This window comes from Ambystoma mexicanum, chromosome 9 (genome assembly GCF_040938575.1).
Source record: "Ambystoma mexicanum isolate Mex_15411 chromosome 9, UKY_AmexF1_1, whole genome shotgun sequence".
NCBI lineage: Eukaryota > Metazoa > Chordata > Amphibia > Caudata > Ambystomatidae > Ambystoma > Ambystoma mexicanum.
Window position 1 is genome coordinate 1,070,146,731 of NC_090931.1, and position 23,913 is coordinate 1,070,170,643.

The 23,913-nt window shown below is 48.4% G+C and overlaps 1 protein-coding gene across 4 annotated transcripts in view; it reads right to left on the reverse strand.

Annotated features, from left to right (window-relative positions):
* Positions 1 to 23,913, reverse strand: part of TANC1 (tetratricopeptide repeat, ankyrin repeat and coiled-coil containing 1) — a 2,406,012-nt gene that overhangs the window by 1,205,829 nt on the left and 1,176,270 nt on the right. The gene's annotated exons all lie outside the window — the stretch shown is intronic.

Genomic DNA, 23,913 nt, shown 5'->3' on the forward strand with positions numbered 1-23,913 from the left:
TCCCTGTGGGGGATCGGAAGGTGGACAGGGCCCGGGAGCAAAACTGCAGCAGATCCAAAAACCAGGCTCTTGAAGGTCAACAGGGGGCAATCAGGATGAGGCTACAGCTAACCGAAGACCGGAACTTGCAGAGGGTCCGCTGAAGCAGAGGGGGTGGCGGGAACGTGTAACGCCTGCAGCCGAGCCAACCGATCTGGAAGGCGCCTCCCAGAGAGCCCGACCCCGTCGTCCTCACGAAGCAAAACGAGGGCACTTGGAATTCAGAGGAGATGTAAACAAGTCCAGGTCCGTGAACCCCCAACGCTGGAACAGGGGCACTAAGGAGTCGGTGTGCCACTCCCACTTGTAGGTGTTGAACCCCAAGCGGCTCAGCTGGTCCGCTCCTGCATTGCTGTCCACCGGGAGGTGGACTGCTGAAATCCAAACCCCCTCCATCAGGGCCCATTCCCAGATCGATAAGCCTACATGCAGAGGAGGGGAGGTGGGGGGGGGGGGGGGAACGGGTGCCACCCTGCTTGTTCAGGTAAAACAGTGTAGTAGAACTGCCCGTCCTGACGAGAACAGACCTGTCCATAATGAGGGGCAGAAACGCCTTAAGGGCCAGGTCCACTACCCAGGAGCTTGAACAGATTGATATGCAAGAGGGCTTCTGCCCTGGGCCATGCGCGGTGAATCGCATAGCCCTCTAGAGTAGCCCCGCAGCCTGACTGAGACCCTGTCTCCTGGTCCAAATTGGCCTCCATAAGAGCACTGAGCATCATGATCAATAGGTTTATTGGTTCAAAGAGGCGTTAAGGGAACGATGATTGTAGGGGCCTTATCAAACCGTATAATTCATCAGTAACTGGTATCTTGTAAAAGAATTTATCTATATCTAAATATCGGTAGTCAAAAGAGCAAGGAACATAAAAAAAAAAAAAATTAAGGAAACTCACCCCCCCCGGTCCATAATGTCCAAATACAGAATGCATAGAATTAAATTCCATAGTTCCATTAGCTCCCTCCCCGCCTCAGATCAGGTAGCCAACTCGATGATGCCCGATGTCCGCATTGGAGCTCCATTAAGGCTTCAAGAGATATTTAATCAGTCTGGGTAGATAAAACATATGTTCTCTCTCGGCAGCATATTCCAGAAAAGGTCCCCAAATTCTTGAGAACTTAGCATTCTTGCCTTCCAATGTGGCCGTTAACTTTTCCAGCCCCAACAATTCCCAGATCTTAACCCACCAATATGCTATATGAGGGCCCTCAATGTCTTTCCAAAATCTGGCACGGGTGAGGCGAGCTGCCATAAGCAATTGGGTTATCAGATCCACTCTCGGGCCCGACTGCGGGTACGAACCATCATCCGGAGTATCTCCCAATACCAATATCAGCGGGTCCATGGGAAGGAGAATACCAGTGATGTCTCTGATCTTGGATCTTACCTCCAGCCAAAAAGACAGGATAATTGGGCAGTACCACCATAAATGACCCAAGTCCCCTCGCGCCTCATATCCGTGCCAGCAGTTAGTCAGGATAATCGGGATTAATCGCATGTAATTTCTGCGGGGAAAAATACCAGCGAAAGCATATTTTAAGCGCACATTCCCTAACAGTAGTACATCTAGAGACCTTGTGAGCCCTATTCCATATTCGTTGCCAAGACTCCTGAGCAATTTCCATTCCCAGGTCCCTCTCCCAGGCCGACATAGAAGGCAGTTTCTCCTCCCCTGAAACGTCTTCTTCCAACAGGCGAAAGCATGCAGCCACTCTACGGTTAAAATTATCCTCCCTCATCAGCAGTTCTAATCCCGTGGGGGGATCTATTGGCTTGTTTTTTTATCTCCGGGTTGGTTATCCAGTGGCGGAGCTGGATGTATCTATACCTTTCCGTCTCTGGAAGATTACATTTTGCTTTACACTGCTCGAAGGTTAGGGGGGAGGCTTCCTTGTAAAGATCTCCCAATCTCAAGAGTTTCTCTTTCGACCATAGGGGGAAAGAGTTCGGTTGAAGCCCCGGGGTAAAGGCCGGATTTTGCGTTACAGGAGATAGTGGACCTAGACCAGGCGTTAACCCTTTTTGGGCAAAGCTCTATCACATGCACGGAGAGTGATTTTTGTGGAGGGAAGCAAGGATCCAGCATGGTTACGCGCTGTTTGGGGGACAAAGGCTAGATGATTCAGGGGTATCTCAGTACAATGCTGTTCGATATCTTGCCATCTAGGGGGTTCTTTCGGGTGAGACCACCTCAGCGTGGCAGCCAATTGGGAGGCACGGTAGTATCGAACAATCGAAGGGAGACCCAGCCCACCCATCAGTCTGCCGCGAGTCAAGAGCTTGCGCTGGATAAGGGGAGTTTTATGCTTCCAGGTAAAACGGATAATTTCCCTCTGCAGGCCCAGAAGGTCTCGGTTAGGAATCACCACAGGAAGGGCCTGGAATGCATATAGTAGCCTGGGAAGTAAAACCATTTTAATAGCACTTATTCACCCCAGCCAGGATATTTCCTGAAGTTACCATCTCCCTAGGGATTACCTGGTTTATTTGAAAAGTGTGGGGACATTGGCCTTTAGCAATCCCAGAAATGTCGGGGTGAGTTGTATTCCGAGATACGTAATGGAGGTATTCTTCCACTTAAGGGAATAGGCATTTTGCAGACATCTCAGGGTCTGAGAAGTTTCAGTCAGATTCAAACCCATTGATTTGGCCATATTTATTGTGAATCCTGAAATTTTCCCGAATTAGGTAAGGAGGTCCCGTGAGGGGTGGGAGAGAGGTTCGGGCTTCTTTCAAAAAGCAGAGGATGTCATCCGCGTATAACGCGACTTTGTGACAATGATTTCAAACGGTAAAGCCCTTGATCTTTGGATGAAGTTGGATATGTTGAGCCAGGGGTTCGATAGCCAGGGCGAACACCAACGGGGATAGGGGGCACCCCTGCCTAGTCCCTTTACCTAGTGGAATTTGGGCTGACCAATGTGAATTCATTCGAATTTGAGTTGAAGGAATTTGAAAATTTGAGAGGATTAGCTTAGAGAATTTCTGGCTAAACCCAAAGGCTCTCAGCACTAAGTTCAAGTAGACCCAAGCCATATTATCAAATGCCCTATGGGCGTCAAGGGACAGAAGAGACAAAGGGCCCGGGATAGTAGAGGCAAGTGAAACCAGATCTACCGCCCTACGGATATTGTCGTGTGCTGGGCGCCCAAAGATAAAACCGGTCTTGTCCTTATCTATAATAGTTGTGAAGACCTCCCCTAAATGCTGGGCTACGATTTTGCTAAATAGTTTCGCATCTGTATTAAGCAACGCTATAGGGCGGTATGAGGTACACTCTGTTGGTTCCTTTCCGGGTTTTAAGATTAGAGTAGTATAAGAGGCTGCCATGGATCTAGTGACAGACCCATTCTCCCACAAATGAAAGAGTTCTGTAAGGCGAGGTGTAAGCTCATGGGAGAAGATTCTATAGAATGTATTGGTAAATCCATCTGGGCCCGGAGCTTTACCCAAGGGAAGAGCCTTTATAGCCAATTCAACTTCTTGTGTGGTTATCGGGGCTTCTAATGAGTCACGCATAGCTTGGGGAAGTTATGGGGGATTAGCTTTAGTCAAGAAGTCTTTAAAAAGCTGTGGATTCCCTAGGTGAGGAGGGGCCTGTTTGGTAAAGAATTGCTCAATGATCCAGAGTTTACCCTCCTCCGTATAGATACAGTGCCCAAACTCATCCCTCAAAGCATCTATTCAATTTTGTCTATTCTGCTTTTTCAATTTGGCAGCAAGGAGTTTGTTCGCCTTGTTCCCTTTCGAGTAAAATATTGTTTCGTGAGCATCATCGAGTAAGCCGCCCTACCCATGTGATGCGCCTCTAACGCCTTCTTCGCTGCTCGCATGTCTCTCAGGGATCGTCGGGAACCTTTTGTTTTGTGCATCTCTTCAAGTCTGTGAGCCTCTTCTTCTAGCTGCGTTTGCAGGGCCCTCCAAACCTTCCCCCTCTGTACTGCCTGTTCAATCAAATGCCCCCTGATGACCACCTTGGCTGCATCCCAGAGAGTCCCCAGGGTCAGGTCTCCCGTATTATTCTCTCTGAAATAAGATTCCAAGGTGTCCCTTTTGTGTGAGCGGACTAATGGATCTTCTAGTAAGAAGTAATACAGCCTCCAGGGGGGCCTCTGAGGCGGTGCCACATGAAATGGTGAGAACATGAGCTTCACGGGTGCATGATCAGAAAGAGCCTCCGGCAGGATCTCCACTGTCTCCACCAATGGTACTAGCGAGTCAGAAATAAGGAACATATCTAATTTGGAGAAACCCCGTGTACCGCAGAGAAGTAAGTGTAGTCACGCTCGTTTTGATGACAATAACGCCAGATCTCAATAAGAGAGTGATCCCGCAGTAGTGTAGTAAGGGCCGAAAGTTATTTTTATCTATCGACGAGGGGGGCAATGTTTTGTCTACCAGAGGATTGATAACAGCATTAAAATCTCCCCCGAGGAGGATTTCCCCATCTGCATGGTCAAACAGTGCTTTAGATAATTTCGCAAAAAATAGATCTTGTTTAACGTTGGGGGCATATATTGAGACCAATGTGAATTTGCGCCCATCCAATAGGGCCACAATGAGTAGGAATATCCCCTTCTCGGACCACCTCTAGAGTCTTAAATCGGGTACCTTTGCGAACCAGGATGGCAACACCTTGTTTTTAAGCCCACTGGAAGCAAAGAATTTTGTAGGGTACAATTTATTATTAAGACGTGGTTCGTCCACAGGACATAAGTGGGTCTCTTGTAAGAATAGCAGCGTTGCCTGTAAAGTAGCCAATCTATGGAATAGCGCTTTGCGCTTAAGGGGAGAGTTTAAACCCTGAACGTTCAGCGTGACACACGTAACATGAGGCGGCGCCATCCTCGGTTCGGCCTGGTCCTCCCTCCCAGTGTCTAAGCAATCAGTTGCAGCCATTATGTTTCTTTGTGATGACAGCTTGGGGAGATTAAACATTTTTTGGTACCTCCAGCAATGTAGCGCAGGGCATATGAGGCATGTGACAGGTAAGGTCATGAAACAATTCTGTCAGGACTGTGAGGGAAAAAACAGGTGAACAAACAAAGAAAATCAACATAAATACGTAAATATACCAAAATAAAATAAGTAACAACCATATGATTCTAATCATGTTTAAGACTCCATTGAATGTTTCCCTAGTAGGAAACATTGCAGACGCAATCCGGGCAGGCAGCCGAAACTGTGAAATAAACTGAGTTTGAACCATCCAAACCACCCGCTATTAGATACCAGGCACTCTAAAAAGTCAGCGCAGCCAGGACGGCAGGCGGGGAAGTGCAAATACGTCAAATCTGTAGGGCAACATGCCAATCAGAGCTCTTAAATATGGCTAACCCCAGAAGGAATCCCTAGAAGGAGTCCGGGGTTGGAAATGAAAGGAGAAACGAGGGATAATATCCTCTCTGTTCGCCAGGGCCGAGAGCTTGCTTCATGAGAGTTTCCGAGTAAACCATTCGCCAAGTTATCCCCCACAGACTCACCAGAGAACTCAGCCGAGAACCGCTCCTCTACACTCTTCATGTCTCCTTTGTCCTACTGAGAAGCTGATGCTAGGTGGCGCCGACCACGTGGGTTCCCTCGTCTATCTTTTGGCGGGGGGGTTGAAGTTACCTCATTCAAGGCCTGGGAGCAACAGACTGTGGGGTTTAGCCCGGTCGGTTCCGCCATCAAGGCATTGGCTTCCTCCTCCGATGAGATTATATAATGTTGATTCTGAAAGTCAAAGAGCAATTTACAGGGATATCCCCAGCGGTAGCGCACCCATTTAGATCTCAGCCAGGCCGTTACATTGCGTAGCCGTCTTCTCTTGGCAAGCATGTATGGAGAGAGGTCTTGGAAAAGCTGGTGCGTCGCGCCCCGGAATTGTATTGTTGATGAGCCTCTGGCAGCCGTCATGATCGTTTCCTTCTGCTGAAAAAAGTGCACACGAGTAAGGACATCCGGGAGAAGGTTTCTTTTAAGTTGAGAAGAAGAGTAGACACGGTGAGTCCTGTCCAGCGGGAGTTCCTCAGATGAGGGTATGTCCAGGACGGATCTAAACAGCGCCTCCACGTATTCAGGCAGCTCTTGATCTGGCACATGTCGCGGAACACCCCTGATGTGGACATTGTTTCTTCTTGACCCATTTTCAAGGTCCACTTGTTTAGCCCACATCTCCTCTAGATGGTCCTTGATAGACCTCACTCTCTCGGTCAGCACATCGACATCGTGTGCATGCTCGCAAGTCACATTTTCCAGTTCGTTCACCCTAGTTTCCAAGCCTGTGAGATGTGTTGTCAGCTCCGCTAGTGAACGAGTCAAAGAGTCCTTGGAGGATTTGATTTCGGACTTGATCTCTAGTGTGATCTCTTGCTTGAAAGATTTAAACATTGCCTCAAAGTCGTCTCTGGAGAGAGCCATATTCACCTCTTGATCCAAACGTGGAGGGGGGTGTATTTCCGCCGTAATGGAGCGCAAACCGGGGCGAGAGTGTCGTCTGCGGCGCCAGGAAAGCTTGAATACCCTGTGTTTTTCGCTTAGCAGCCGATTTAGGCATCGCCAGGACGCGCACCGGTTGGAGGATCTTGCATTCTCAGTGACAGAGAGCCACTCACCTCAAGCGCGGGGAAGGGGAGAGCGCAATTCGTTCCGTCGGGAAATGTGGAGGGAGCCTCCGCCCGAGGTGCAGCATGCGGTTGAGTATCCGATACTCCCAGGCCAACTTGCCCCCTCCAGGTTGTGCACCGTACTGAAGCAGCATCACCCCAATTGCTCTCACTTTCTTTTCCCCCTCCAGCCGAACCCCTCTCCCACTCCTCCTTTTCCAAGCAGAAGGGCCCCCTCTTCAGACGTTATAGCCCACCAGCCCACAGGCAGTTCTTTTATTCCTCCTTAGACCTTGCTGGTTGCTCTCCAATGGCCAGGGCCCCCAGGACAACTCATGCTGGTAATCGGGGGAAGCCAGAGTAAACCTCTAGTTCAGCTGCGCCATCATAGTTCGCTGCCACTGCATACAAAAGCCCTGCAGGCGTGGAAGGCGCTCTGCAGACCGAACTCACCAGCACGCCGCCCTGCGGGATCGCGAGCCTCACCACTGCGCTCCCACGTTCGGTGCCAGAGGTCCTCCAGAGACACGAGACCGCCAGCCAGGGGCCCCAGCAGCAGAATGGCACGCCCCGAGGGCAAACAGCACACCCGGGGGCTCCCGCAGGGCTCCCCGTCTCCGTCCTCCGTGTCTTCCCTCTCAGGGAGGGAGGAGCTCTGCACGTGCGGCCAGCCCCGGCGAGGTACAGCAAGCCCGCAGGGAGCTCCAGATCATCTGTCGCCCCTTCTCCAGGCAAACAAGAGGGAGCGTCAGGCCGGGGGCAACGTCAGGCTGCTCAGTCACTCCACGGCAAAGGCAGGACCCCCATCCAGCCACCGACGACACCGGCAATGCTTTCTTTGCTTGCCGCCATTTTGGCCTCCTGCCGCCAGGACAGCTTCGGGGTAAGATGTCCGCTCCACCAGATCGCCGCCGTCGCTGTCCTTCCCTTCACAAGTGCCGCGGCATGTCAAGAGTACAAACAGTAAAAATCGGGCAAAAACTCAGCTGCTAACGCATATATAAAAAGGAATTCGGGCGCCCGTTCATGGAGCTCATAGCAGGCACGTCTGCATGGTGTGCCGCTCAGCCACGCCCCCCTGCCAGAAATTATTTTGAATCATCAATGAACAGTGAAGTACAGAACCTTGAAGGTAGGACCATTTCATAAGCATCGTAAGGAGCCACAGAAGGGCAAGAAAAGAAAGCAGGAGAGTGTCCTAAAATAGAGGGCAGGGAAAATAGGGGTACTCCAGGTTTACAAGACAAAGGGACAGGGAGAAATAAGGACATTTGTGGGCGAGAGGGTCACAGGGACCCTCATATTTACATTGAAAAGCCAAATGAACATGGGGGGGTGGGGTGGGACAAGTTCGGATTGGGTAGGGTTGCATCGTTAATTGGGTTAACTGTTATGTTAATGGACTAGAAAAAGGCTGATTTAACAAAAAAAGTAAAAGCCAAATGAATATTAAAAAAGGGTATAGAAACTGCTGCCAAGATAGTCTGTGTGGGTGCCAATTAAAATGTTCAAAAACAAAACAACCTTCCTGTCCACAAATATGAACATGTAAACAATTGCAATGCGTGTGTGAAAATTAGCTAAAACATGGCACCAATGCGCGGCCATTTTGGACATTCACTTCCAAACTGCAATGAAAGTCTACATTTCTGTGAGCTCAGTGAAAAGGCAGACAGGAATTCTCCAAGGGTTGCTATATTATATTATGAGAGAGGAGCTCACCATGAAGGATAGTTGTTGTGTTGTTCGCTCAAGGACGAGCTGAGAAGGGAGTAGGAGATGTGCAGGTGCATTGATAAGCGGTGCTGGGAACTAATGCGTGGGAGACAAACTGGGTTTTTCCACTACTGTTTGGATATTTCCGCTATTTGCCTCCCATGCTTGCTGTCTGTCCTTCGGCCGGGGACAGTTTGCAACCTAGAAGAGGCGGGGATTTGTCCCCCATAAGAAGAGAGGTATCCTGATGGTAGGCAGAATTGGAACCCCGGGTGATGAAATCTCACTGGTATGATGTGATAGGTTATTTATAACGCGCTTAATACCCAGAGGTTTCTAAGCGCGGACCAAGGGATCGTACCCGTGTTGCTCCGTGTCGTCTTGTTTCCAAGGCGAGCACGTCGCCCCTCAGCTATCCTCCCGAGAGCCAATTATACTCCAGCATTGGTCTAGGTGTGTATTATTGCCTTCTTTAGTCCAAGAACTATTTGGTCCGTGTAATAGGATGAGTAACTCTGGAGTCATTACACATGTCAGAAAAGCAAAATATAATGGAGCTGTGAGCAGGATCTTTGCGCTGAAAAGAATGCCAGAGACCAAACGAATCTGAAGCTTGGACACAGAAAGGTAACTTTTCTTTTACGTTTGTGACATGTATAAGTGTGTGAGGTATTCTTGATAGGGACACCATGAGCTCCCTATTTAGGAAAAAAGGAAGCTGTGCAGGCGGAGATTGTCCTGAAGTAACAATCCCAGGGTGGACAAAGAGTCTGTATGACAAACTGGCACAGACTTGGGCATGTGGTGCAGGTCTAAGTGAGAAATGGGATGTGAGTATAGGAGAGGCGAGTCATGCAGAGGTGGTAGCGTGCCTACAACAGGGACTTGTAGAAAAGGCAAATGAGCGCTCAGCATTGGGCAGACGAGGTTAGATTCTGTTGCATGCGTTCAGAAAGGTACATCAGCAGAATTACAGGCGAATGTTTTGAAACTGGAACAGGAGCTGGTTGCTGAATAAGATTGCGTTGATGCAGCAACTTGAGATGAAATTGTACCATAAGGCTGATAAATATCAAGCCATAGCCCAACAAGCGGCTGTGAGAGTTGCCCATACAAGTATCAGAGAGGAGAGTGAATACACGCAAGGTAAATACACGCAAGGTGGCAACAGTGATTGCCTCTGCAGGGGTTGATTGGAACCCCGACCAATGGGACGGGGATGTATTCAACACTACTAGTTCAGAGAGTGGCTTGAATAGGGAGGTACTGTCCAAACCAGAACCTAACAGAAAGGAAGTGACTGTTACACCAGTCACGCGTAGACGAGCTGGACCACATCCGAATAATCCCAGTGGTGGTTCAGTGGATTTTTGTCAATGTTGGTGATTATTCTCAACAAGAGGTTTGGGAAATAATTAACCAATTGAAACAGAGGGCTGGTGAGCCTCTGTTAACATGGATGGTCAGATTATTTGATGGAGGTGCAGCAGGTCTCCTTGTAGATCTGACTGATTCTCCCCGATTTTTGCCCTTGTCCCATGAAACCCATATTCAAGAAGCATTGCGCGCAGGGCAGCCTACCAATGGTCAAGGGAGAGATCTGCATGTATCTTTGTTACTGTTAGCTGCTGAAGGATTTAATCGCAAGAATCTGATTACATCGGATTGGCCTAGTGATAAGAAGAAGTGGTACACAAAGAGAGGCAATTCAAAGACTTAGAGAGCATGCCAAGAAAGAAGCCATCCATATTGTGGATCCAGAGCATATGGGGTTAGTGGCATTATCGGACTGAGCACGAAATACAATCATTCGGCCTGTGCCACTGGCATACAAAAATGTCATTATGACCCTGCTGGTGGGGATGACCTTTAAACTAACAGATGAGGTAGTGGATGCTATTAGACAATTAGCGGATTTAGAGATATGGGGAAGAGGGAGAGAGGGAGGGAGCGAGAGACAGAATGTGATAAAGGGACCCCTGGAAAGCGGTTTGATAGTTGAGATTCCTGTATATCCAGAAAAGACATGTTCTTGGCATTGTTAAAAGATGGAGTGCCGCGCAAGGAGATTGATGGAATTGAGAGTTGCAAAATGTATCAGTTGTATAAAAAGCGAGGGCTTGAAGGGAAAGAGCAGTATAAACAAGTAAAACGGCAGGATGTGAAGAAGCAAAGCGAGGAGAAGTCCCCTTCCGCACCGCCAGAACAGATGGATAACAGTTCCATGGGGATTCCTTCACCATATCAACCGAACTATGCCGATTTACGAAAAGTTGTGAGTGCGATGTTGGAGACAGAGTCCAAATGCAGGCATTTGAAATACGAATAGGATTTTGGTCAAACTGTGGCAGTGTCTGCCTAGATCAAGGTAGACAACCTCATGTGAATGTGAAATTATTTTGGCAATCAGGAAATATGCAAGAGGTTCGAGCTTTGATTGACACCGGGGTGGAGGCCTCCTTAATTCATAGCAATCTTTCGAGATTTAATGGCAGACATTTTACTATTACTGGACTGAGAGGAAAGAGACCCCCCCAGTTCAAACGAAAGTGGACAAAAAAATTGCTAATTTAAAAAAGAATAAGTACCAAGTGTTGATTGTTCCCATACCTGAATATATTATTGGATTTGATATTCTGGAGGGACTGACTTTAGGACTAGGAGGTAAAAACGTACCAGTTCGAGGTGAGTGCATTGAAGTGTACCCCCGTCATTGTGGGAAAATTGAAAAGGCCCCCGTGCAGGTTCCCTAAGCCACAAAGCAGGTAACAATGAAACAATATCGTATTCCTGGGGAGCAAAAGGAGATTTCAGACACCATTAAGGGATATGTTGAAGCAGGCGTGCTACGTCCTGTAACTACAGCTTGCAACAATACAGTCTGGCCAGTTAAGAAGCCAGAAAGAAGCAATAGGAGGACCGTAGATTATCGTGAGTTGAATAAGTACACTCCTCCGTTAATCTCTGCAGTTCCAGATGTGATTACCTTGATCGAAAATGTGCAGTAGTTTGAAGGAACTTGCTACGCAGTGATAGATTTGGCAAATGCATTCTTCACCGTACCGATTGCAGAAGAATGTCAAGAACAGTTTGCATTTTCTTGGAATGGGAGGCAATATACGTTTCAATGTTTACCCGTGGGGTATATGCATAGCCCGACCATCTGTCACCGGCTGGTGGCAGAACATCTAGTTAAGATCCTTTGCAAACCTGATGTGCAGATTTCGCACTACATTGATGACATTCTAATAGAGGGAAAGGATGAACAGTGTGCGTGGATGCACCTAAACCTCATTACTGAAGGATGGGAAATTAATGAGACGAAAACCCAAAGTCCAGCGGAGACCGGGATTTTCTGGGAATCCAGCGGCACAATGGGCATCATAAAATGGTGCCAAAGGCTTAACAAAAGATCTTTAAGTTTGCTACACCAGTGAATTAAAAACAAGTCCAAAAGTTCATAGGGTTATTCGGATTTTGGAGACTACATATACCACACTTGGGGCAGATTTTAGCACCTCGCCACAAAGTAACACAAAAGAAATCAGACTCTGAACGGGGAGAGGAGCAAGACAAAGCTTTTCGGTTAGCAAAAGATACCATGTTATGTTATGTTACTTGACATTTATATAGCGCCTTATGTATCAATGGTATGATCTCAAAGCGCTGGTAGGTTCAACGCCCTCGGGAACCGCAGTTCAAGTCAGTAGAGAGAGAGAGAGAGAGAGGTAGTGTCCTATAGTGCATGTGTGCATCAGATATGTCTGCAGCCGGTGTGATAGTTGGATGATAGCTGCTTCATAGCGGTAGGTGTGGTGGTGAGGAGGTCTGTAGGATGTGTTCAGTCTGGAAGGTGGACACCCAGGCTGAGTTCTGGCTGCGTTAGGCCTGAGGAGACATATAGGCTAGCAGTGTGTGCTCAGCTAGCAGAGTTTAATTAGGATGATGAGTAGTTTGTGGGGTCATGTTAGTATGAGGACAGCTGTACCGAATGTGTCATAGTATGGCTGTGTTCTAGTTGAGTGGTGGGTTTCATCCACCCATTCGTTCTATCCACTTCATCCGTTCAATCCACGTCATCTGTTCCATCCACTTCATCAGTTCTTCCATTTCATCCGTTATATTCAATCAGTCCACTATTCTCTTCAATTCACTCTGTCCACTCATCCTTCCTTCCACATGATCCACTCTATCCATCCCATCCACCCATTCCATCCTTCCTATCCACTCCATCCTTCTTATCCGTTCCATCCGTTCCAACCACTTAATCCGTTATGATCACACACAATGATGTTGGGGATACCTTCTAAGTTTAACTTTAACACAGTGACGCTATTACGCACACTTGCTAAATTCAAACCATAACAAAGTGATGCTATTGGTCATGCTTTCTAAATTCAATTTTTAGCACAGTGACACTATTAGGCACACTTTCTAGGTTCAGCTGTGACATGGTGACGCGCAATTTCCGACTGACAAAGACTAGTCTCGGGAGAGCAGGTCAAGGAAGGGCAGGCTGCCCATGCCCAGCAGCTCTCCTCCAAGCTGAATGAATAAGCCCTACTCAGCAGGGGTCAAGTCCTAAAAATTAAAGTGAGGGGACTCATCTACAAATGCAATGGGTTGTGATGCTGCCAGAAATTAGTACATCAAGGTGAAATAAGCACACCACACCAGCTGCAAACACATCCGGCGCACCCACGCACCGCACAAAACCCCCTCCCCCACCGACCCGAACCACGGCCCCCGACGGCATCCAACCCACCAGCGCCCCGAGTTCACACCAATGCTATGTTATGTTACTTGGCATTATAGCGCCTTATGCATCATTGGCATGACCCCAAAGCGCCGGTAGGCCGAACGCCCGCGAGAACCGCAGCTCAAGCCAGCCAACTCAATTTTAACACAGTAGCACTAATGGGCACATTCAATGATGTAGGGTGTACCTTCTGAACTCAGCTTTAACACAGTAACGCTATTGGGCACATTTTCTGAATTCAACTTTAGCATAGTGACACTATTAGGCGCAATCCATGATGTTGGGAATACCTTCTAAACTGAACTCTAACACAGTGACGCTATTAGGCACACTCCATGATGATGAGAGCGCTTTCTAAATTCAACTTTAGCACGGTAACGCTAATGGGGCACACTCAATGTTTGGAATATCTTCTAAACTCAACTTTAACACAATGACGCTATTTGGGCACACTTTCTAAATTCTACTTTAGCATAGTGGCGCTATTAGGCACACTCCATGGTGATGGGAGCACTTTCTAAATTCAACATTAGTATAGGGACGCTATTAGAGCACACTCAATGTTGGGAATACCTTCAAGATTTAACTTTAACACAGTGACGCTATTAGGTGTGGATAATCGTTGGACCTTAAATATGTTACTGTACGATGTAACACAGTAGGACTTTAAGTAAGAGTGGTAGGGCTTTCTGGCATGAAGTAATTTCTTCAGTCCCCATCCTTGCCACACTTACTTTTGGTTGGTTCTTGGTGACCGCAGGCTACTGGCTTCTTGCTTCTCCTGCAGATACGATCTGGAGCCGTCTCTATAGGAGCTGCCCTTAGCTGAGGGGCTGCCCTTAGCCGAGGGGCTGCCCAGGAAGGGGCACTTATGACCATGTCAGACAGCCAATCAGAGCGGGGGTGGGTGGGCACACAAACCAGGAAGGGAGCAGGGAAGGGAACAAGGCACACAAGCCTGGGGGGCCAGAGGAAAGAGGCAGCAGCTGGGGAGCCGAGTCGCTAGACTCGAGGGAGGAGGGGATAAGGACCAATACAGAAAGTGCTCGACCATTGAGGGCAGGTAAAGTGGAATTAAATAAGCCTGTACAGGAAAATTATGCCAATGGGAGTTTGTGGCATAAACAGGATAGAAAGCGTGTTCCTTTGGGGTTTTGGGGTCTTAAGTTATTCGAAGCTGGTGACAGATATACTCCCTTTGAAAAACAGTTGTTGGTATGCTATTGGGCTCTAGCAGATGCAGAACAAATGACGGTGGGTCATGATGTATTGATCCGACCGGAAATTCCGATCATGCAATGGCTACTGAGCTCTCCCAAAACACATTGAATAGGACATGACAAGAGGCAAGCATAATTAATTGAAAGTGGTACATTCAAGATCGTGCCAAAAACAGTGAAGAGTGAAGTTGCTAAACTACATGAGCAAGTGGCTGGTGTCCCGCTGATGGATTTGGAACCATCAGAGGGGAATGAAATGTGTGAGTCTCCTGTAAAATGGGGAGTTCCTTGTGGAGAGCTAACTAGTGAACAAACTGAACATGTCTGGTTCACGGATGGTTCAGCCAAATATGCGGGGACTGAGCGACACTGTAAGGGAGTGGCGTCTAATCCCAAAATGAAGAAAATATCAGGAAAAGGGACGAGTAGTCAATTTGCCAAACTGTATGCAGTTTATCAGGCACGGAAGCAAGAGGTGCCTGGCTGTTATATATATACTGACTCATGGTCCATTGCGAACAGACTTGCTGTTTGGCTGCCAACATGGCAGAAAAATGGATGGAAGATTCATGCAAAAGAATTATAGGGAAAGTAACTGTGGTAAGATATCACCCACATGTTGGTGCATAGCGCAGTGACTGCATATCATGTAGATGCACACTGTGGGAAAGACTCATTAGAACGTTGGTTCAATTCTGTTCCACATGACCATGCCAAAATTTCAGCTATGGTCCTGAGGTCTGAGGAAAATGATCTTGAAGGGATTGCTAAGTGGGCACACCATAAAACTGGGCATCTTGGAGAAAAAGCGACTATCGGGCGGGCACAAGATCGAGGAATTAGCATTCCTTTAGAAATTGTAAAAACAGTAATTTTGCAATGTCCATTATGTCTGCATCAAAAACAGAGATCCGTTCCACATGTCATACGTGGTACACTAAAGCGAGGTACTTTACCTGGCCAAATTTGGCAGATCGATTATATTGGTCCAATGCCAATTAGCAGAGGATGTCAGTATGCATGCACAATTGTGGACACATATGCAGGATATTTAATGGTTTTACCGTGCAAGAGAGCCACCCAATTTAATACTATTAAATTGTTAGATCAAGTGGCAGTGTATTATGACAATGGGTCACATTTTAAAGTAAAATTGATTCAGGTCTATTGTCAGGAAATGGGGGTTGAATGGATTTTTCATGTCCCCTATCACCACAAGGCTTTGGGATTAAGGGTATGAATGGTTTGTTGAAAGAACAGATGCGAAAAACTGGTGATGGTAAGCTGTAAGGGTGGCGTGAACGTGTTCTGGATGTGGTGCAGGTACTGAATAATAGACCAATCCGAAATAATGAGACGCCATTGATGCGTATGTGAACACCAGCCTTACAAATGAAGCCTAACAGAGCAGTTGAAACATTGATGTACCGGGAAATCTCTCCTGGTGCTCTAGCTCCTTATCGAGCTACACCAGGGTCTGCAGGCGTGGATTTACATGCTAGGGAAGAGGTTAGACTTGAACCCCAAGGGATCAGTGTTATCAACACCGGAATTGGAGTGCAAATTCCATCTGAACCAATGGGATTGATTGCCCCTAGATCTGGATTAGCATTATGAGGAATCCAAGTAAAGGGGGAGGGTATTGTTGATGCTGATTATGAAGGAGAGATAAAAGTAATCCTAATCAATAGTGGCGAGAACATGCTACCTAGCCATAAGGGTGATAGGGTGGCGCAATTGATTATTTTACCTGTAAAATTGTCGATGGTAAATAAGGGAGAGTCACTGATAACTACACGTGGCGACAAAGGTTTTGGCTCATCAGACGGAATGGTTCCAGGCGAGAAAGTTTGGGTGGAAAAACCTAGTGGTCCACCGTTTCCGGCAGATGTAATTGCAGCAAGGGAAGACCAAGTTGGGCTTGTAATGGAACTAGGGAAGAGAAAATGGAGTCATGTTCCCGCTGACAAATGTTATTTATGCGAGTGATGTACTTCAGTGATATCTTGTTTTTTCTAAAAAAATGTTTTCCAGACCCTCTGTGTGGTATTTGCGCTTGTGGATTTGTGTGGAGTCCATTTGGGAGGGTCCAGGGACATGCGAGAAGAGGTGGCACATGTCTCCGTTTTGCAGCTGAATTTGACGATCTGGACAGCGACTGACTGCTTTGTTGTTACCTCATTGCCTGCTGCTGATTCGACTGCATTGTATCGTGACTACTTGAGGAAACGTTGTGCACATGGGCGTGATGTTCTGCCCCCTTCTTTAACTTCCAGGTCTTTTGTTCGGCATGGCTATGCTGTCATTGTCGAGCAGCCTGAGAATATATGGGTCTTCCTGGCCCGTCGTGTGTTGAACATCTCGCACTTCTGCTTGGCTGATGTTCATGATGCTCCAAACCTGATTTCAACGTGCCTTGTGCCCGTACCAACGCCGGCCCCTGTGTTGCGGAACGTTTTTCGGAGTACTGCATAATGATTCTCTCGTGGAGGATGCCTATATCCGAGACTCTTTCTGTTTATTAGTACTGCAATTTTTGTGCAGACATGGATCGCAGATGGAGAAATATGACCCTACGATATTACTCCTGCAAATGTGAACAGTTGGACTTGACTAATGATCCAAGTGGCACTGACTTTGAGAAACGTTTATGTGCCCGGTCTATGGCTGTTTGTACTCATGTGTCTAATAAAATGTTCTGTAATTTTACGATTTTGGCGGCCAGTCATAGTCGCCTTTTTAAAGTTCCTACTCGTTGGTTATTTTCCTGTCCTGCGTTAACCTTACCTGCTCCTATATTCCTGCTAACATTTCTGGTGACCCTCGTACCTTGACACGCCTTAGTTTGATGTTTCCTTTGTAGCCTGCTATTCGTCGTTCTACACGTGCCGTTCATCATATTGGCTCCCCCCCCCCAACTGTGATTCGAATGTGCATTGTCTGAAACCAAGGTCTTAGCTCTTGCAATTTCCTTGGTGGGTGTTTTTGGTTTGGCTGCTGGGGGCTATGAATCTTTAATTAAGTTGGCTTATGTGGTGGTTAAGGGACTTAATGAGACCTCTCAAACTTTGACTGTGCTGCTGTTAGACAACAGGAATTTCAGAAAAGCTATTTTGCAGAACAGGGCTGTTATTTGTTTTTGAAACATAATTTGGTTTGCAATGCCATTGAAGGAATGTGTTTTGATTTGGAAGATCGTTCCTGTTCTATTGAAAGGCACATTGGCTGTTTGAAGTACCCGATTTCCCAAGTCACTTGGGAACAAAGCGGGAACTGGTGGGATATACTATTTTCCTGGATTCCTGAGGCGTTACGCTATGTTCTTGTATGTGTGTTTGTGGTCATTTTTGTATTGGTTGTTTATTGTTGTTATATTTCTTGTATTCCCAATTAGCTTGGAATGTTTCATCAATTCCGGAAACCGTCTTCCGTTTCATTGGGTTATGACAGTTGAATGTCCAAAGGTTGGAGTGTAATGCGTGTGTGAAAATGAGCTTAAACATGGTGCCGGTGCGCGGCCATTTTGGTCATTCACTTCCAAACCGCAATGAAAGTCTTTGTTTCTGTAAGCTCAGTGAAAAGGTAGACAGGAATTATGGGTTGCAATATTATATTATGAGACAGAGGAGTTCACTATGAAGGATAGTTGTTGTGTTGTTCGCTCAAGGATAAGCTGAGAAGGGAGTCAGAGATGTGCAGACGCATTGATAAGGGGTGCTGGGAACAAGGGCACGTGAGACAAACTGGGTTGTTCACTACTGTCTCGATTTTGCATCTCTTTGCCACCGATGCTTGCCGTCTGTCCTTCGGCATGGAAATTTTGCAACCTAGAAGGGGTGGGGATTTGTCCCCCATAGGAAGAGAGGTATACTGATGGTAGACAGAATTGGAACCCCGGGTGAAGTCTCGCTGAGGGGGGAGCACGCGCCGCTTCAGACCCCGTTAGTACTTGTGATATCTCTGCCTAACTGCCTCGGGACTGGGTAGTGTCGTGGCAGAGATGAAGCTTTCTCCTACACCTACACCAATGGTGATGGAGACCCTCTGCAAATATACTTGCTAGTGTGTTTATGTATAACCAATTGTATGTATACCCACCTGCATTTATTCCACTAGTTTATCTGTATGCTTATAGTGTGTGAATAAAGGGCCTGTAAAGAGCCAATTATATTCCAAGTATTGGTCTAGGTGTGTATTACTGCCTTCCTGAGTCCAAGAACTTTTTGGTCCTTGTAATAGGGCAGCTGTGGAGTCATTACACCTGTCAGAAAAGCAAAACAACAATGCAGGAAGGAATGAAAGCATGCAATAGAAGTTGAGCTCAACAGAACAGGCATGAAAAACGGGCAGCGCAGCAATGACCACAACAACAAAGATTGCATGAAGAACAAGAAAGATGTCACTATCCTAAGAGAGCAAAGGCAGTACAAGACAATACAAGGTACATATCCCCAACATCAGTGTACAGCCTTTCTAGATGAATAAGATAGCCTTGAGCACCTGTCATTGTTAAGAGGGGAAAACAAGATGAAAAGGAGTTATTCTGAAGTCAGCTACTTAAGCAATGTACAGAATTGTATTACTACATTAATCAAGACAGGAAACGGGGGTCTGGCCTTCACTCCTTTTGTAGAACTCTTTCAGTTAGATCTTTAGAAATGTCAGGTGAAGATACCCATCACTACTTTCAAGGCCTCCCCCCGAAAGTGTAAGATGACTGTGTTGCAGTTATTCAGTAATCAAGTTGTCTCAATAAATGAAAACAGGGCTCGATGAATCTGAACATTCTTTCTTGCACCGGAAGCCTCTTGTAATGTTCTTGTCTAATTCCACTTGTGGGTAATCACTTTTCATAAGCTACCTCTCTGCTTCAGGTTACCCAACTGCCTCCTCCCACATCTCCATCTTGCTCCTGTGCCCTAAAAGCATGACTTTTAGACTTGCATGTATTCAATCTTTGTTGGATTAATAACATCACCTACAGCGTTTTTAAACTACTAACATCTAAGCCAGTTTCAACCAGAATTTCAATTAGTATTTTACCATCTATCACTGATCATCTGTTTATTTTGGGAAATCACACAGTGTGAGCCTAGGTACAGGAAGGACTGGAGCACGGAGGACAGAGAAGAACAAGTTACTTTCTTACCTGGTAACGTTCTTTCGATGGGATGGTCCGACGACGTATTCCATATCTATGACATGTAATCACCACAGCTGTGCTGCTCCGGAAACTTTTTCGGCGTCTGCGTCCTGCGTCGATGACGTTGATGCGCCGTCGTCGAGGACCTCCTCCGACGTCATCCGATGTGATAAGTAGGACGCACGACGCCCATAGCCTCAGTTGCAGTTTTTTCCCCCAGAACGTGTGACATAAGTCAACTGCCAGTCAGACACAAAGTCTTGCGGAACGTAAGCTGCAATCGCAAAAGAAATTCTGCAGCGGGGAAGGCAGGGCGGGAGCGATATGGAATACGTCGTCGGACCATCCCATCGAAAGAACGTTACCAGGTAAGAAAGTAACTTGTTCTTCGAGGGGATTGGGTCCTCCGACGTATTCCATATCTATGACAGACTCCCAAAGCAGTACCAAAAGCAAGGAGGAGGGAAAGAATTTATATCAAAATTTAGAATAGCCAATCAAATAGCAGAGCAAAGGACCGCCTTGCCAAAGGCCAGATCCTGTGCTCGGATGGAATCGAGGGAATAGTGACGTACAAATGTATGTACTGAAGCCCAGGTGGCTGCATCACAGATGTTGCGAATAGGAACACCCCTCTGCAGGGCAGTAGACGCAGCCATACCCCTGGTAGAATGGGCCCGCAAGCCAGCCGGTGGGTCCTTACCCGCCAAGCGGTAGCACTCCGAGATGGCCAAAATAATCCAGCGAGACAAAGTCTGTTTCGTCACAGCTTGTCCCAAACGCTTCCCAGCGTAACCAATAAAGAGTTGATCATCCACTCTGACCCGGGACATGCGTGAAACATAAAAGCTCAAAGCTCTCCTAGGATCAAGCCTATGGAGTCTCTCCTCTTCCTTACCAGGATGCGGAGGAGGATAGAATGCCGGAAGAACAACCTTCTGGGCCAAATGAAATTCCGTCACTACCTTCGGAAGAAAAGAAGGACGAACTCTAAGGACAACCCTGTCCTTGTGAAATACAGTGAAGGGAGGCTTAACTGAAAGTGCCTGTAACTCACTCACTCTGCGAGCGGAAGTAACCGCAACTAAAAACACAGTTTTCAGAGTTAACAGCCTCAAAGGGCAAGAATGTAAAGGCTCAAACGGAGCACCCATAAGAAACTTAAGAACAAGGTTTAAATCCCAACCGGGCACCAGGAAAGGTGACGGAGGGAACACATTAGTGAGCCCTTTCAGGAACTGTGAAATAAAAGGGATTTTAAAGTAAGAACATTCTTCAGACGAGCGCTTAAAGATGGACAGCGCCGCCAGGTAACCCTTAACGGTACCCACTTGCAAGCCCCTGTGGGCCAAAGAAAGTAAAAAGGACAGAACCATGGGGATGTCACATGCAAAAGGATACACATTCTGAACTCTGCACCAGTCGCAGAACTTACTCCAACGGCAACGGTACAGAGACTTTGTTGCTGGCCTTCGGGTTGAAAGCAACACCTCCATCACGTCCTCAGGGAGGTCCCAATCCTTATACCTCAACCTTTCAGAAGCCAAGCGTGAAGGTTGAGGGATCTGACCTCTGGATGGAGAACCTGACCCCCCTCCCGTGAGAGCAGATCGTCTCGGTAGGGAAGACGACGTGGAGGGCAGATGGATAAGTCGAGAAGGTCCGGGTACCACGTCCTCCGAGCCCACGCCGGGGCAATGAGGATCATCCGGGAACCGAACTTCCGTAACCTCTGCAGCACTTGCGGGATGACGGGGACTGGAGGAAACGCGTACAGCAGCGGGAATGACCACTCCACCACGAACGCGTCTCCTAAGGCTCCTTTTGGTGGAAATTCCCGCGAGCAAAACCTTTTGCACTTCCGGTTGACACTGGAGGCGAAGAGATCCACTTGAGGGGTCCCCCAAAGGGCGAAGATCTCCAGGAGAATCTCCTGAGCCAACTCCCACTCGTGAGAGATCGCGCTCTGCCTGCTCAGAGCGTCCGCCGTCACGTTTTCGGCTCCGGCCAGATGAACTGCCGAGATCGAAACTTCCTGCTGGATGGCCCAGAACTCGAGCTGCATCGCCTCCCTGCACAGAGGAAGTGACCCTGCCCCCCCCTTTTTGTTGAGGTAGTGCATGGCCACTGTGTTGTCCGTCAGGATCAGGACATTCTTCCCTCGCACAGACGGCAGAAAAGCCTTCAGGGCTAGCCTGACGGCCCTCAGCTCCAACAGATTGATATGGAGTTTGGACTCCGACGGAGACCAACGACAGCTGACTGTCAGCCCGTTGGCATGAGCTCCCCATCCCGTGAGGGATGCATCCGTCACGATCGTCACCTCCGGCCAGGGAAGCCAAAACGGAGCCCCCTTCATCAAGTTGCCTTCGACGGCCCACCACAGAAGGTCCCGGGCGACCGAGGACGGCACCTGAATCGAGTCCGACATCCTGCCGGAGGACTGCGACCATTGCGTCTTGAGTGCCCACTGCAAAGATCTCATCCGCAGGCGAGCCTCTGGCACCAGAAGAATGCAGGATGCCATGAGGCCGAGCAACCTCAAGAACTCGAACGCTGGGAGCGTCTGGGCATGCTGAAACTTGTGCACCATCTGCTGATGTGAAGAGCCCTCACCTGGGGAGGAAAACACTGCCCCAGGGAAGTGTCGAGCACTGCTCTGATGTACTGGAGCCGCTGTGTTGGCGTCAAATGGGACTTCTTTAAATTGAGGGAGAAGCCCAGCCTGTGAAGGGAGCGACAGGTGACCGATAGATGATCCAGGACTTGCTCGGGAGAGCTCCCCCTGATCAACCAATCGTCCAGGTAGGGGTAGACGTGAATCCCCCCTTGCCTGAGATGCGCTGCCACCACCACCATGAGCTTGGTGAAAACCCTCGGGGCGGAGGTCAATCCGAACGGCAGGACCCGAAACTGAAAGTGCGAGTCGCCAACCGCGAACCTCAGGTACTTCTTGTGCTTGGGATGGATCGGCACATGGAAGTAAGCATCCTTGAGGTCGAGTGACACCAACCAGTCCTGAAGCTGAAGGGCCTGGAGGACTTGAGAGAGAGTAACCATCTTGAACTTGTCCTTCCTGAGGAGTTTGTTCAAACCGCGCAAGTCCATGATGGGTCTCAATCCCCCGTCTTTCTTCGAAATCAAAAAATAAGGGGAATACCATCCCTTGTTCCTCTCCGCTACAGGCACCAGTTCTATGGCACCTTTCTCCAGCAGGGCTTGAATTTCCTGCGCAAGGAGCGGATCCGGACTCTGCAAAGAGAGGATCCCCGGTGGATTGTCGCGAGGCCTGTGCCGAAAAGGAAGACAGTAGCCGTGGGTTATGATCTCCAGAACCCACACATCTGAAGTAATGGCTTGCCACTATACAAGATGCTGCGCCAGCCTTCCCCCAACCGTCGAACCATGGGACATGGCCTCACGACAGAGTGGGAGCGGCTGCGGCGTTACCTGAGGGCAAAGAGGCAACTGCCCGAGCGGCCTTGGCACCACGGGTACCCTGTCGTCCACCTCTGGTACCCCTGCGTTGGCCTCTTTGACTGCCAGCTCCTCTCGCTCTACTGAAGGATGAGTAATAGCGAAAGGAACCACCACTCCACTGCTGTCCCCTAGGACGAAAAGGCGGAGGTTGGCGAACTGCAGCGCCCAACGACTTCGCTGCAGCTTTTGAGGTCTGCAACCTCTCAAGGCTCTCGTCAGCCTTGCTGCCAAAAAGGTGTTCACCGTCAAAGGGCATGTTGAGGAGCCGGGACTGCACATCAGGCGCAAACCCCGACTTCCGCAACCACGCAAACCTGCGTATCACGGTGCTCGCTGCCATGGACCTACTGACGCATTCAGCTAAGTCCAAACCCGACTGAACGGACTCACACATGGCATCCTTACCATCCTGGACCATAGCAAGGAAACCATCCCGTTCATCCCCTTCGGGAACATGTTCAGCCGCTAACGCAACACAGTTCCACAGAGTGTGCGTGAAACGTGACAAGGCACAAATGGAGTTGGCCGCCTGAAGCGCCATACCACCAGAAGAAAACACTTTCTTCGCCCAGCCATCAAAACGTTTGTCGTCCCTATCAGGAGGGATGGTAGGGTACGACGCCTGCTTCGCCGGGGCCGTGGCCGCCTGCACCACCAAACTCTCCGGAGTGGGGTGCCTGGTCAAGTAGCAGGGGTCGCCACTGGCTGGACGGTATTTCCGCGACAAGGATCTGCCCACCGCCGGGAGACTCTCCGGAGCAGTCCAAGCCGCCGCCACCCTTCTCTGTAAAGCCATATGGAACGGCAGAACCGGGTCAGTTGGGGGACCAACATCAAGGATGTCTGTCAGATCATCCTGCACAAACTCCCCTGGGGGAGCAGACCATCCCAAGTACTCAGAAACCCTAGCCATAAGGCGCCGGTACGAGGAATCAGCATGAGAGCCAGGCTCAGGCCTACAAAACTCC